Source organism: Macrotis lagotis, chromosome X (assembly GCF_037893015.1).
Source record: "Macrotis lagotis isolate mMagLag1 chromosome X, bilby.v1.9.chrom.fasta, whole genome shotgun sequence".
In the NCBI taxonomy this organism is placed as follows: domain Eukaryota; kingdom Metazoa; phylum Chordata; class Mammalia; order Peramelemorphia; family Peramelidae; genus Macrotis; species Macrotis lagotis.
The window spans coordinates 501,418,202-501,431,069 of NC_133666.1; positions in this window are offsets into that span (position 1 = coordinate 501,418,202).

The window sequence follows — 12,868 nt, forward strand, 5'->3', positions numbered from 1 at the left end:
GATATATAGACTAGTTCTTATTTTGTAGACCTGTAAAGACCACCTAGAAGCATAATTTTTCTCTTAGAACACCTATTCTAAGAATATTTTTACGCTAGGATGAGGTAAGCCTGGCAACTGTTTCATTAAACCCAATATAAATGCCACTCTTACTTGCATTTTTTTCTTTATCTCTGTCTAGACTCATCAGATTTTCCCAAGAGTTGCATCCAGAAATTTGAAATATGATAATGGATAATTTATTGTGGAACTTTTATATACTATTATGACAGATTATGCAATATGCTCTCAGGCCTACTTAAAGCTGCCATTTCTTCTAACCCTGCCCTCTCCACCTTTATCCTCCTTGGCTGGGAAATAATGGGTGTAGGAGGCTAGACTGAGAGATGCAGGGGAGGGGTCGGATAGCTTTGCATTGTCTCACTTAGGTCTTGCTGAAGACCAACCAAAAGTATGAATGCTGACTGAGATGGATAAGGGAGGTCTCAGGTTATCTTCCCTACCTGAGACTCCATATGACCCATGAACCTGATTCTTTGGGGTTTTTTCCCTCTCCCTGTTGTGTTTACTCTTCAATAATCACAGGTGAAAGAGCATTGGAAAAGAAGCACCTTCCAAAGCTTCTGACACATCAGAGGTCCAGTGGCCAAGCCTGGAATGGAGCCATACCTGAGCATCCAATTGCTTGACCCACAAATGTCCATCAACTCTGCCATACCTGAAAGAAAACTCGGTAGAGCAGTGTTTATAATAACTACTTTATGCTTGAACCTATTTTTGCCAAGGACCAAGAAAGGAGAATACCTGTCTCTGGAGACCCAACCTGCTAGCAAATTGGAGAGTAATTCCAGAGTCTTTGCTCTGGTTGAAGACCAGAGAAAGCAAGTGATCATTCCAAGGTTACACAGCTAGTTACAAAGTTGAAATTTGAACCTAAGTCAATACTTTTTCCACTATTATAATAATGAGTCTAAATTCTTACAACATGGTTTGCAAAGTACCTTACTTCATTTGATTATAACAACCTTGTGAAATGGGTGCTACACTTGCCTCCATTTACAGATAAAAAAATTGAGACTTAGATGGTTAGATGATTTGCAACTTAACAAGGGTCAAGAGATAGTAAGTTTCAAGGCAGGAGGAGAACCTAGGGCTTACCTGACTTCTAGTAGATAACTAGACCATATGCATCTAGATATTAGACTTGGAGTCAGGAAAACCTGAACTCAAAATTCTGTCTCAAAACTTTAGAGCTATGTGATCCTTAGCAAATCACTTAGCCTCAATTTCCTCCTCTGTAAAATGGTGATAATAGTACCTATCTCATAGGCTTGTTGAAAGAATCAAATGAGTGTAAAGTGTTTTTGCAAACTTTAAAGTAGATGTTATTATTACTGTGTTCTTCTTTTAGCATTTTTTCAGTCTGTTACTTAATAATTTTAATGCAACTGAATTTGCATTGTAATGCAACTGAAAATGCAAGAGAATTTGCATTCTCTCTAAGAATCTTAGATCACTTAAGTTTTTTTCCCAAATCCAATCCCAAAAGCTTGACCCCACTGTCCAATCTCCCATTACACAGTAGGTATTCTGGTAGGGGCAGAGGACATGTTGAGTGGACTCCAGAGAAGCAAACCAATGGAGTTTTCCCTGGGCCTTTGATATGTGAGTTGTAGCCAAATAAACTCCCTGAGTGAATTCCCTCATACTGAGACAGACAAAATAGAAAAGGAGGAAATGGGGACAAAAGGGAGGAAGTTAGGGGGAAAAGGAGAGAAAAATGCATCGTGACAGGAAAGACATTGACTCTTTGAAGGGTGTCTCTTATTAGTCATAGGCGGGTGCTGCCTTCTTGAGAGATGCCTTGTCAGTAATTAGGGAAATGCTGGTGTGAGCAGGCTTTGCAAAAAACAGAAATCCTTCCTAAAGAAACAGGCCAGAAAAGAGCAAGGAGGAACTTGTTTTATTTCTTTGGGCCCTAAAATGTTACCAGATTCCATCTATTCTCTACGAGTATCTGAGTGACTCCCTCTAATCTTCTTGAATGCTTTTCTTTGCATTTCTTCTCCCTTCTTTCTCATTATCTCTTTCCCTTCCCCTCTTTCTTCTCTTCCCTTTCTATACCAACATCCTGGGGCAGGGGGAGAAAAAGAAGAAAGAAGAGAAAGAGAAGAGGAGGAAGAGAGGAGAGAGATGGAAACAGAGAGCCAGAGACAGAGAGATAAAGAGAGTCAGAAATGATAGCTAGATAATATAGATTATGTAATAGTCAACCAGGACTTGAAATTTAAAACAATCCTTTATTTCCTTCATGTCTTGAATGAAGGCTCTATCAGTAGTGGAAAGAAGGTTGGCCTTGAAGTCAGAAGACCTAGGTCAGAGCCTCAACTCTGCTATTTACCAGCTATGTGACCCTGGCACACCTCTTTTTCTCTATCCAAAAAATGAAGGTAATAATAATAGCTAATAAGCCTCCACTGTTTTCACATGGACACTGTCAAGGGGCTTTTGTAGCCTCAGAGAGAGAGAAGAAGTAACTAGTGTAGGTGAGAGCACCTTTGCCACTACAGCACCAACGTGGTAATTTATTGTCCCTTGGGGGCAATAGATAGAGCACTGCCTTAGAGTCAAGAGGATGAGAGTTCAAATCCTGCCTCAGATATTTGATACTTATTAGTTGCGTGACCTTGGGCAAGTCACTTAACCCAATTGCCTTGCATTATACTGATTTATATCTGGCCACAGGACCCCGCTGGCTCTGGAGGATAAAGTGAGACTGTTGACTTAGCACAGACCCCTCACTCAAATTCAATTCATGTGCTTATCATGGCATCAAATGATATCATGGTTTTTCACAAGATCGAAGGACAAATATCATCATACTGACCCTTGATGCTGTAACCTCAGTGAGTACTTTGTTAGCCACATAAACTTCCTACCAGCAATCCCATACCGCACCAGAGGGATTCTAGCCATCCATAATGGGAATGGACTGAATAATGGGAAGGCCAGTGTATTACTATTTCCATTTTACAGATGAGAAAACTGAGTCAAACAGAGACCAGGGTCACAGAGCTAATAAGTATCTGTGACTAGACTTGAAATCGGGTCTTTCTGACTCCAGATTTAACATTCTACCCTTCTGTACCCCTGTAACAGTGCTTGCTCTTTGAGGTGTTGAACAAATGATTCAATTGCTTATATACTGTAAATTTTAAGGAATAATATGCATGAAAGTTATTATTATTCTTATCTTTCCCTTTTTTTTCTATTTCTGATATTTCCCTATCCCTCTGTCTGTCATTCAAAATCAACTCTTATATTGAACTGAGTAGGGGATTTTTGAATAGTAATCCATAGGGATTTGGTCTTTCTACACACAACCTCAGTGGTCAACTCCATGGCCAGCTCTCTTTCCTGGCTCTGTGATGGGACAATAACTCTGCACATGGGCAGTTAGTGTGTACTCTGAGGGAGAACCTTCCTGGCCCTGGAGACCGGCATGCTTAGGATCAGGGGAATCCTTTTCTCTACCCCTCACAAAGCTTTATCGTCCTGTTGTTTTCATTTTTAGATGTTACATAATCAGGTGGGCAAGTGTAGACCAAAGTTCTGGATGTGGCATGTCCACATTAATGGAAACCCTGCACACACTTGTCCCTGGAGTGGAAGACAATGCCTCCTTTGTGGGTTGCTGGCAGCCCAGCCCTGGTCACTACAGGCCTGTCTGTGAAGACTCCTTCTCCCTGCCTTAGAGATGTTCTGCCTCCCCTTTTCCTCAGCACAGTGTAAGCAAGGCCTTTAGCTCTACATCAGAGACTGGGGGAGATGGGTGGAAAACCCACCAGCTTTAATGGCAAGTCCTTTGCAGACTGGCAGAGGTGTTGAAATGGAAACAGGGTGGGGAAGAGTAAGCCAACCTTATTTATCCTGAGGCAACTTTCTCTTAGTCAGGCAGGAGGAGGAGGGCCAAATACCTAGTTCCATCACTGTAGCAGCTGTGCCCCATCTGGGGAGCATCAGATAGGTTTAGGAGGGGAGATGCTGCCCTTCAATCAGAATAAATAAGCAGGAACCAGTTCTCCCTTCTCCCCTCTCCCCCCAAATCTGCCCATGACAAATAATGCCCAAACACTGCAAATAATTATGTGAGGTATAAGAAGAATAGAAATATAGGAAGAGGTCAAGTTGTTAAGGGGCAGCTAAGTGACAGTGGCTAGCATGCTGGACCTGGAGTCAAGATGCATCATCTGCTTAAGTTCAAATTTGACCTCAGACACGTACTAGCTGTGTGAACCTGAGCAGGTCACTTCACCATATTTACCTCAGTTTCTTCATCTTTTAAAATGACCTGGAGAAGGAAATAACTCCAGTATTTTTGCCAAGAAAAACCCCAAAAGGATCCCAAAGAAGTAGACTGGACTGAAAAACAGCAACCTTCACAGCAACTTGTTAAGGGATTTAAAAACTAAATAGGATTTTATATTTGATACTGGGGGTATTAGGGGGCAACCAGAGTTTATTGAGGTGGCATGAAATTGTACTTAGGAAGATCACTTTGGCAGTTGAGCTGAAGATGGATTGGACAGAGTTGGCACATATAATGCTACCTCAATCTGAGGCACAAATGGCAGATCTTCTACAAAACCAGAGTGACCAGGAAATAGCCCAGGTTTCCAAAGTTCCCATTGTTGTGCACATTTCCCTTCTATAATTCCAATTGCGGTCACATGTTCAATAAACAAAGTGTCTCTCATCCTCTCATGTGGTCCTTTGTTGGTTGAATGGCTTTCTTGTCTGGCCTTTTTGTTGTCTGGACAGATTACTCAGTCAGTGGTGATTCCAGAAGGAAAGGAACAGAAGGCTTCTCTCTTCCCTGGCTATAGAAGGAAGCTGGAGACGTGACCCACATTAGAAGGACAGGAGTCCTGTCCCCTTCTTCCCCCTGCTGCCCTTGTCCCCAGGATAGAGGCAGAAAATAGAGATGGAAAAGGAACAGACTATGAAAGATAATTAAAATAGGGATCAGCCAAATTCTCTGGAGTTACACTAGCAAGTTGTAAGGCCAGTGTCCCTGGTCAGAAGTAAGACACTCCAGGGAGCTGAAGGAAGGTGAGACTTGGCAGCAACTGCCAGCCCATGCTCAGACAGGCCAGGCTTTGCCATCATCAATTTAATCATGATCAGCCTGTCAGAGACTCTAATTCACTCCCACTATTGTACTAAGTGAAAGAGACAACTAAATCCTGGAAATCCAAAGAAAAGTATTTTTGAAGAATAAGAGATTTCCACCCCTCCTCCCCAAATATCAGCTTGGTTATCAGCTACCAACATCTGTTGAACTTTGAATGGGAAAGGGAAAAAAATAAAATTTAAATAAAAGGAAGCTGAGGAGTAAATGGGCAAGTAGGAGATGAATAAGAGAAAACAGTATCACAAAAAAGCCAGAGAGGAGAATATTCAGTTGATGAATCTGGAGGCTGGATTTCTAGAGGTTGAGGAGTGAGAGGAAATAAAGAAAAGGCCCATAGGTAGAAGCTTTTTCTAGGAGTTTGGTTTTCAAGAACAGTCAAGTGATGTGTTTTTGTTGTTGTTGTTGCTCTTATGTTTCCCCTTAGGATGGTGGCTATCTATGCAAATTTGTAAACAGTGAGGGATGCACTAATGATAAAGTTTAAAAAAGGTAATTGCACATGAAACTGAACAACTTGCTACTTCTTTTAAATATAAAGTTGTCATGCTAATTTCTCTCTTTTTCTTCTTCCCTCCCACCATCTTAGAGATATTTACCAGTAGACATAAACAAGTACGTATATTTAAAATCATTGCCTACTTCAGTTTATCAGTTCTTTCTCTGAATGCAGATAGTGTCTTCCTTTATGTGTCCTTTATAGATAACTTGGGTGTTTATAATAGTCAAAATGACTTATTCACTCAAAGTTGTTCTTAAAATATTATTGCTATTACTGTTCTCTCAGGTCTGTTCATTTTGCTCTTCATTATTTGGTGCTGGTCTTTCCATGTTTTTCTAAAATCATTGAGCCTATAGCATAGTATTCCATCAGAATCATATACCACAACTTGTTCATCTATTCCCCAATCGATGAGCATCCTGGCAATTTCCAGTACTTTGCTACCACAAAGAGAGCTTCTATAAACACTTTAGAACATATAAGTCTTTTCCTTTTTCCCCTATTCATTTTTGGAAATAGATTTATTAATAGTATTGCTGAAATGTTTCAAAAAATTATGCATATAGGGAGAGATTGGAGTTAAAAAAAGAAAAATGGGTGACAGTGGCAAGGGATTTTGAGATGGAAGAGAAGGTAGAAGAGAAGATGGCTTTCATTTCTTTCCTCTGTTAAGTATGAACTGAGGTCCTCTGGTGAAAGAATTAGGGAAGGACAAAAGGATTGCCTTGAGGCAGCCAAGGGAAGGTCCAATTGAGTGGGTTCCAATTGAGTGGGTTTCTTCAGCACAATTGTGTGACTTTCTCCAGTGGCATACAGGAGCATGTGAATTGGGGTTCGGTATGACCTAAATGATAATCAGGGAGTCAGGAAGTCAAAAGTCAAAAGAGTAGAGAACTGTAGAAAGTAACTCCAGGATGAAGAATGGAATTTTTAAAAAAAGTAAAGCCAGAGCAGGGATCATAGAGTTGGGATATAATTAAGAGATAGACTCAGGGTCTAAATGAAGATGAAGATAAAGAGGAGGACTTAAAGAGGAATGTAGTTGATGGAAGAGATTATAGTTTGGTGAAGAGCTCAGAATTCTTGATCAGGGAGGTTCAATCCTTGTGGGTAATGGAGAGGTCTCAGGACTCTCAATGTATGACTAAGGTGGAGTGAAAGAGTAACTGAAAAGAATTAAGAAATGAGGGGAGGCTAGTTGGCATAGTGGATAAAGTGGATAAAGCCCTGGAGTCAGGAGTACCTGGGTTCAAATCCAGTCTCAGACACTTACCTAGCTGTGTGGCCTTGGGCAAGCCACTTAACCTTGTTTGCCTTGCAAAAACCTAAAAAAACAAAACAAAACAAAAAATAAGAATGAAGAAATGGGAGATGAAGAATGAAGAAATGGGAGATCAAGGTATTTTAAGGAAAATGAGTAAGAACTGAGTAGAGAGGGAAGCTGAGCTGTGAATTTCTCAAGAAAGGAAGGAGATTCTCAATGAGAGAGGAAAAGAGAACTCAAAACTGTAAAATGATGAAGATTAAAATTTGTTTTTACATGTAATTGGAAAGAAATATTAAAATTAAACCAAAAAATGTTAAAAGATGAAGAATGACCAGGCAAACAGAAGATAACTTCCATCAGGATCTGGATAGAATAATATATCAAAATGTAGTAAACTTCAAAAGATGAGTGGTAGCTGAGTGATGGCAACAGAAGAAGTAGCGGGGAGCTGAGATGGTGAGATGGAAGTGAAGTGTGTTGGGATGCATGGAAGAAGGCACATCTAGCTCTAAAGAGAATGGTGAGGGATGCATTATCATTTTGAGGAAGATAAAGCAAAAGTCAAAAATGTAGGGGCAGTAGAATGGAGGTTGCAGAGAGCACAATGGGAGGATCAGATAGGGTTGGATTGAGAATTGGGAAAAGGCTGAGGTGTATGAGGACGAGAGAACAAAGAATGGTAGCAGTATCCCGTGGGAGTGCTGGGGTGAGAAAGAGATGCAGCACTGGGAATGACCAGAGGAGGGAGAGGTAAGAATGTGGTAGAAATGCAGTTGCTGCTAAATGAGGTTGTCTGATCAAGAGTCCTAAAAATGACAATTGGTGGAGAATTAGTTTTCTTTCAAACTCTAGAGAAGAAGGGAGGTTAAGCCTAGTGTCATAGAATTGTAGACAGAACTGAACCGCATTACTTATAGTTAAATTCCTGAATATAAGAGATATGGTATCTGTTACCTGGTACTGGGCTAGGTCCTAGCAATGGAGTTTCTGATCCTGGGGGAAAGGGTCCAAGTATTAGATCCCCCCAAAATAGACTCTGGGTCCTAAAAGTTAGTGATAAAGTATTTGAAATTAAAGCTTAACTGGTTCCCCACCCCCACCCCCCAACAATAGAGGCTTAACTCTGGTCTCAGTCTAATGTTAACAGAGGGTTGAGTCAGGCCAGCATCACTCTGGACTTCAGGGTCATAGTCTGGGGAAATTATTTATCATACAGGAAGATAGTGAGCCCTGGTTCCTCAAGATGACTAACATGAGATGCTGACTCTGGAGCCTCGTCTATCAGAAAATAGTTATATGGGCCCTTCTAGTTCTATATGTATCTAACACTGTAATATGTACATGGTGCTTAATTTTATGCAGGTATACACTATTAAAAGATAGTGACTATTCTATATGCCAGACCATTCATGCAAGAGCAAGAAGAAATGAAATTAAAATTCAGGAAGGATTTAGGTTGGGGACTAAAAATTCTGAGATGCCATAGTAGCTATAGATTTTTCTGGACATATTTAAAAGGAGAAACTCTTTTCTCTCCTAGAAATGGCTCAGGTGAAATCCATACTAATGGCAGGGGTTGTTGATGGATAGTGGCCCTAAATGCAGAGACTTAGATTTGAATCCTGGCTTCACTACTCAAGTGACCTAGAGCAAGATCCTGACCCTCAGGATCATGTGTAAAATAAGGAGTTTGGACTAGACCATCTCTGAGCCCTTTCTGCTCTAAGCTAATAACGTTTTCAGAAACTTGAGTCCTCTCTAACTTGTGGTTCAGTGGGAAGCTATACCTCCCTAGGCAGTCTTTCATCAAGAGTCATGATCTTAACTAATTCAACAGATCATAGAGGAAGTTTGGTTAAAATAGTATCTTTTATAGGGGGATTCTGGAGACTTGTAGGTCTTCAGTAATATTCTGTGCTCCATCAAAAGACAGGGTCTTCATTCCATATGGTGACTCAAAGTAGAGTGAATCTCCTGGAGAGGAGATAGGGCCCATAATGAAGCAGCCCTCTAGCCTGGATCAAACCCCAATCTGACAATCACTGTCGTCAACATGACTCTAACTGACCTGGAAAGACTTAGCAGCAAGAGTAGGATTGTTAGACATTAGCATGGGCCAGTAGTCACACCTCTCTACTGCATCCTACTGTTCCACCTTGGCAAACCAAAACCAAACCATTCTCACTTCCAAAAAGGTGTCACAGTAAAAGCGAAAGGAAAAATAAGGCAAGATGACATAGGGAAGAGAGGGTTGGCCTTATTCAAATTCAGCAGCTAATGTTTGAGGTGAGTATATATTAGATATGGTGAGTACTGAGCAAAATCACACAAAATTAAGTTGACTAGTTCTTTTTTCTTTTTAAAAATGTGTTTATTTTTAACATTCATTTTTGAAATTTCTAATTCCAAATTCTCTCCTTCCCTACAGTATTGCTCCCACCCATTGTAAAGGCAAGTAATATGATACTCATTATACACGTGAAGAGTTGACTGATTCTTAACAGCAACATATTTGTCATCTTAGTCTTTTCTATAAAAAAACTTTTAAAATTCTATTTTATTTTATTTTCAATGCAAATTCTCTCCCTCCCCCATTTATTGATAAAGTAAGAAAAATAAAGTGGTTTTTATTTTTCTTACCTCCTCAATACATACATGTGAACAGATTTCCTCATTAGTCATATTCCAAGAAAAAAAAAAACAAGAAAAAGTAAGAAATTGAAGAAAATATTTCAATCTGCACCTTAAGTCTATCAGATCCCTTTCTTGAGGTGGTTAGCATGTTCCATCATGAGTCCTTGGAACTGTGGTTAGTCATTGTGTTGCTCAATTATAAAATCTTTATGAGAATGTTCTATGCATACACTGAGTACATTCTTGACAAACTTATGAGAATGAGGTAGCTGAGCTTTAAAGATGTTCTCCTACAATTTGATAGGCATGCAATTGGCTGAGAACCACAGGGAACATTAGTTATTTCTCTATTTTGTGTGTGTGTGATTTAAGCAACAATAAATCATATGACTCAATAGAACAAAATGAACTTTGAAAGTTATATGAAATACATTTCTTGTATATTTTAAAACCTTACTATGTTCTACAGAAGGTATAATTACAGAAATAATTTTGTCTGACAGTCTGCTGAGAAACAACATCAAGCAACCCATCAGACAAGATTCTCAGCTAAGTTGTTTGCCAAAGTCACACAGGACATCTTGCATAAAGTCAACATGAAAGATAGTTATTCAAATACTCTTTTCTATTTGCAGATAGTCATGGGCCAATTTCATCAGTCCTTTAAACAATGCAAAATAGAATGAATCAATGAAGTATTTTATTAAGTGTTTACCATACACAAGATACTGTGCTAAGCTTTGTGGATACTATAGAAAAGTCAGTCAGTCCTTGCCCTCAGGGAGCTTACAGTCTAAAGGAGAAAACAGCTCATTTGATGAGTTTCAATTGCAAGCCAGAAGGAGAGGTCCTATGGTACTTAAAGTGCAGTAGCAAAGTAGATGATAATGATTCTTCTTTTCAGTAATTCTCACTGATAAGACTTTTATGTGCCAAAAATTGAATAAATTAAATCTGTAGTCACTTAAAAAGGAGTGACCTAGATGTCCTTAGGTAACCAACTGGAAAAACAAGATGGATGAAAAACACACACCAAATGCAGTTAGTATCTTGGAAAGCTGCTGCAGATGGATAGTAGGCTAGATCCAGAATCTAACAGAAGGTTGACATGGATTATATTCAGGAAAGTATTCAGCACTTTCACTGAGCCAAATGTGTCACAGTTGAGAAAGCCTGTGCTTTTCAACAATATTATTATTTTGGTGATGTTATATTCCATAAACTGTGAAACAAATAACCACAGTATAAGAAAAAACAAAAACAAAATTGGCAATGGAAAGATTCATGTAAGAAAGTCAGTATGCTATAGACTTTTTATCAATAATGATTTGCTTGCCTGAAATGGCCTAAAATCATCACCAGTGCCTTATTTAAAAGAAAAGGGTGTGCATAAATAAGGGTCAGGGATAATGATACCACTCTCCTAGTTTTCCTCCTCCTTTTCTGTATCTTTTTCCAGGTCATGTCTGCTAACCCTGAGTATCCCATAAGATTCTATGCTGACTCCTCTTCTCCCTCTATACTATGTCATTTGGTGATATCATCAACTTTCATGGATCCAGTTATCATTTCTATGCTAATGATTCTCAAATATACTAAAATTTGGCCTCCTGACCTCTTCTTGAATCTCCAATTGCCTATTATAAATCTCAAACTGGATATTTTGTATGCTCAATAAACTCAATATATTCAAAACTGAAATCATTATCTTCCCCCTCCCCCTCCCAAAACACCCTATTCACCTCTTCCAGATTTTTCTGTTCTTGTCAAGGGTACCACCATCTTCCCAGTCACCCAGTCTTGAAATTTAGGTGTCATCCTTGAATTTTTACTCTCTCACCATCCTCCCCAAATCCAATCTTGTTGCCAAGGGCTGTTGTTTTTACCCTGATATTATCTCTTGTCTCCTTCATACTCTTCCAATACTGACAACACCTTGATGAAGGCCCTCATCACCTCTTGGCTAGACTATTGCAATAGCTTATAGTTGGGCTTCCTGCCACAAGTCTCTACCCATTCCAGTCTATCCTCTACTGGGCTGTCAAAGTGATCATCACAAAAAATGTCAATTCTAGTGGTTCCCTATCACCTGGCATGTCAAATATAAAACCATCTGTTTTAATATTCCCTACTCTTATCAACTTTGTCTTGTTTCATTTTCCTTCAACTGCTCTGTTTGACTTACTCCAGAAATGCCTCCCAGGATAAGCTCATTTCCTGGAATCTCATCATCATGAAGATTGACTCAGTTTTTTTGTTTGTTTGGTTTTTAGGTTTTTTCCAAGGCAAATGGGGTTAAGTGGCTTGCCCAAGGTATACAAGTAATTATTAAGTGTTTGAGGCCAAATTTGAACTCAGGTCCTCCTGACTCCAGGGCCAGTGCTCTATCCACTGAGCCACCTAGCTGCCCCTCCCCTCATGTGCTTTTCAAACCAATGATATCCATCTTCTAGTTGTTCCATGACATTCCATCTCTTGACTCAAGGTATTTTCTCTGGCTGTTTACCTTCTCAGGAATGTTCTCCTTTCCCTTCTCTCCTTCCTAACTTCCCTGGTTTTTTCTAAATCATAGCAAAAAATTCTCACCTTCAATGGGAAGCTTTTCCCAGCCCCTCTTAATTCTAGAGCCTTTCCTCTGTTGATTATTTCCAATTTAGTTTGTTTATATTTTATATATATATATATATATATATACATATATTTATGTATACATTTGCTTGTTTTCCTCATTGTGCAGAAAACTCATTGAGAACAGGGACTGTCTTTTTGCCTCTCTTTATATCCCTAGTGTTTGACACATAGTAGGTACTTAATAAATATTTCTTAACTGACTGAATGCCAGATTCTCCAAGGGCAGGTGGTGACTTGGAAGATCAGCAGCCAGCTGAGGGATAGCTTTCCAGGAAGAACATAAGAAGACAAAGAATCAGTGTAGTTGTTATCCTGGAATATCTAGGTGGAATTCTGGTCTTGGCAGGAAGCCATGAGAAAGGCCAATACCAAATTCAAGAAATAGCATTCCTTTTCTACTTCTGCTTTGAGAGAATGCTGTGGGACCTAGGTCAAAGACACACTGAAATATTTAAACCAATCGATTTCTACCCATTACTCCCCAGTGTCTATAGTCAGAATATCTGCCCTTTCTTCCTAAATTTAAATCTTCTAAGACCAAATATTTTTAAGTTTCTATTTACCTATCTCTCACTAATTTTTTTTAAGATGGAGCAGTCATTGAATGGATGGATGGGTGGGTGGGATGAATTAAGGAAATACC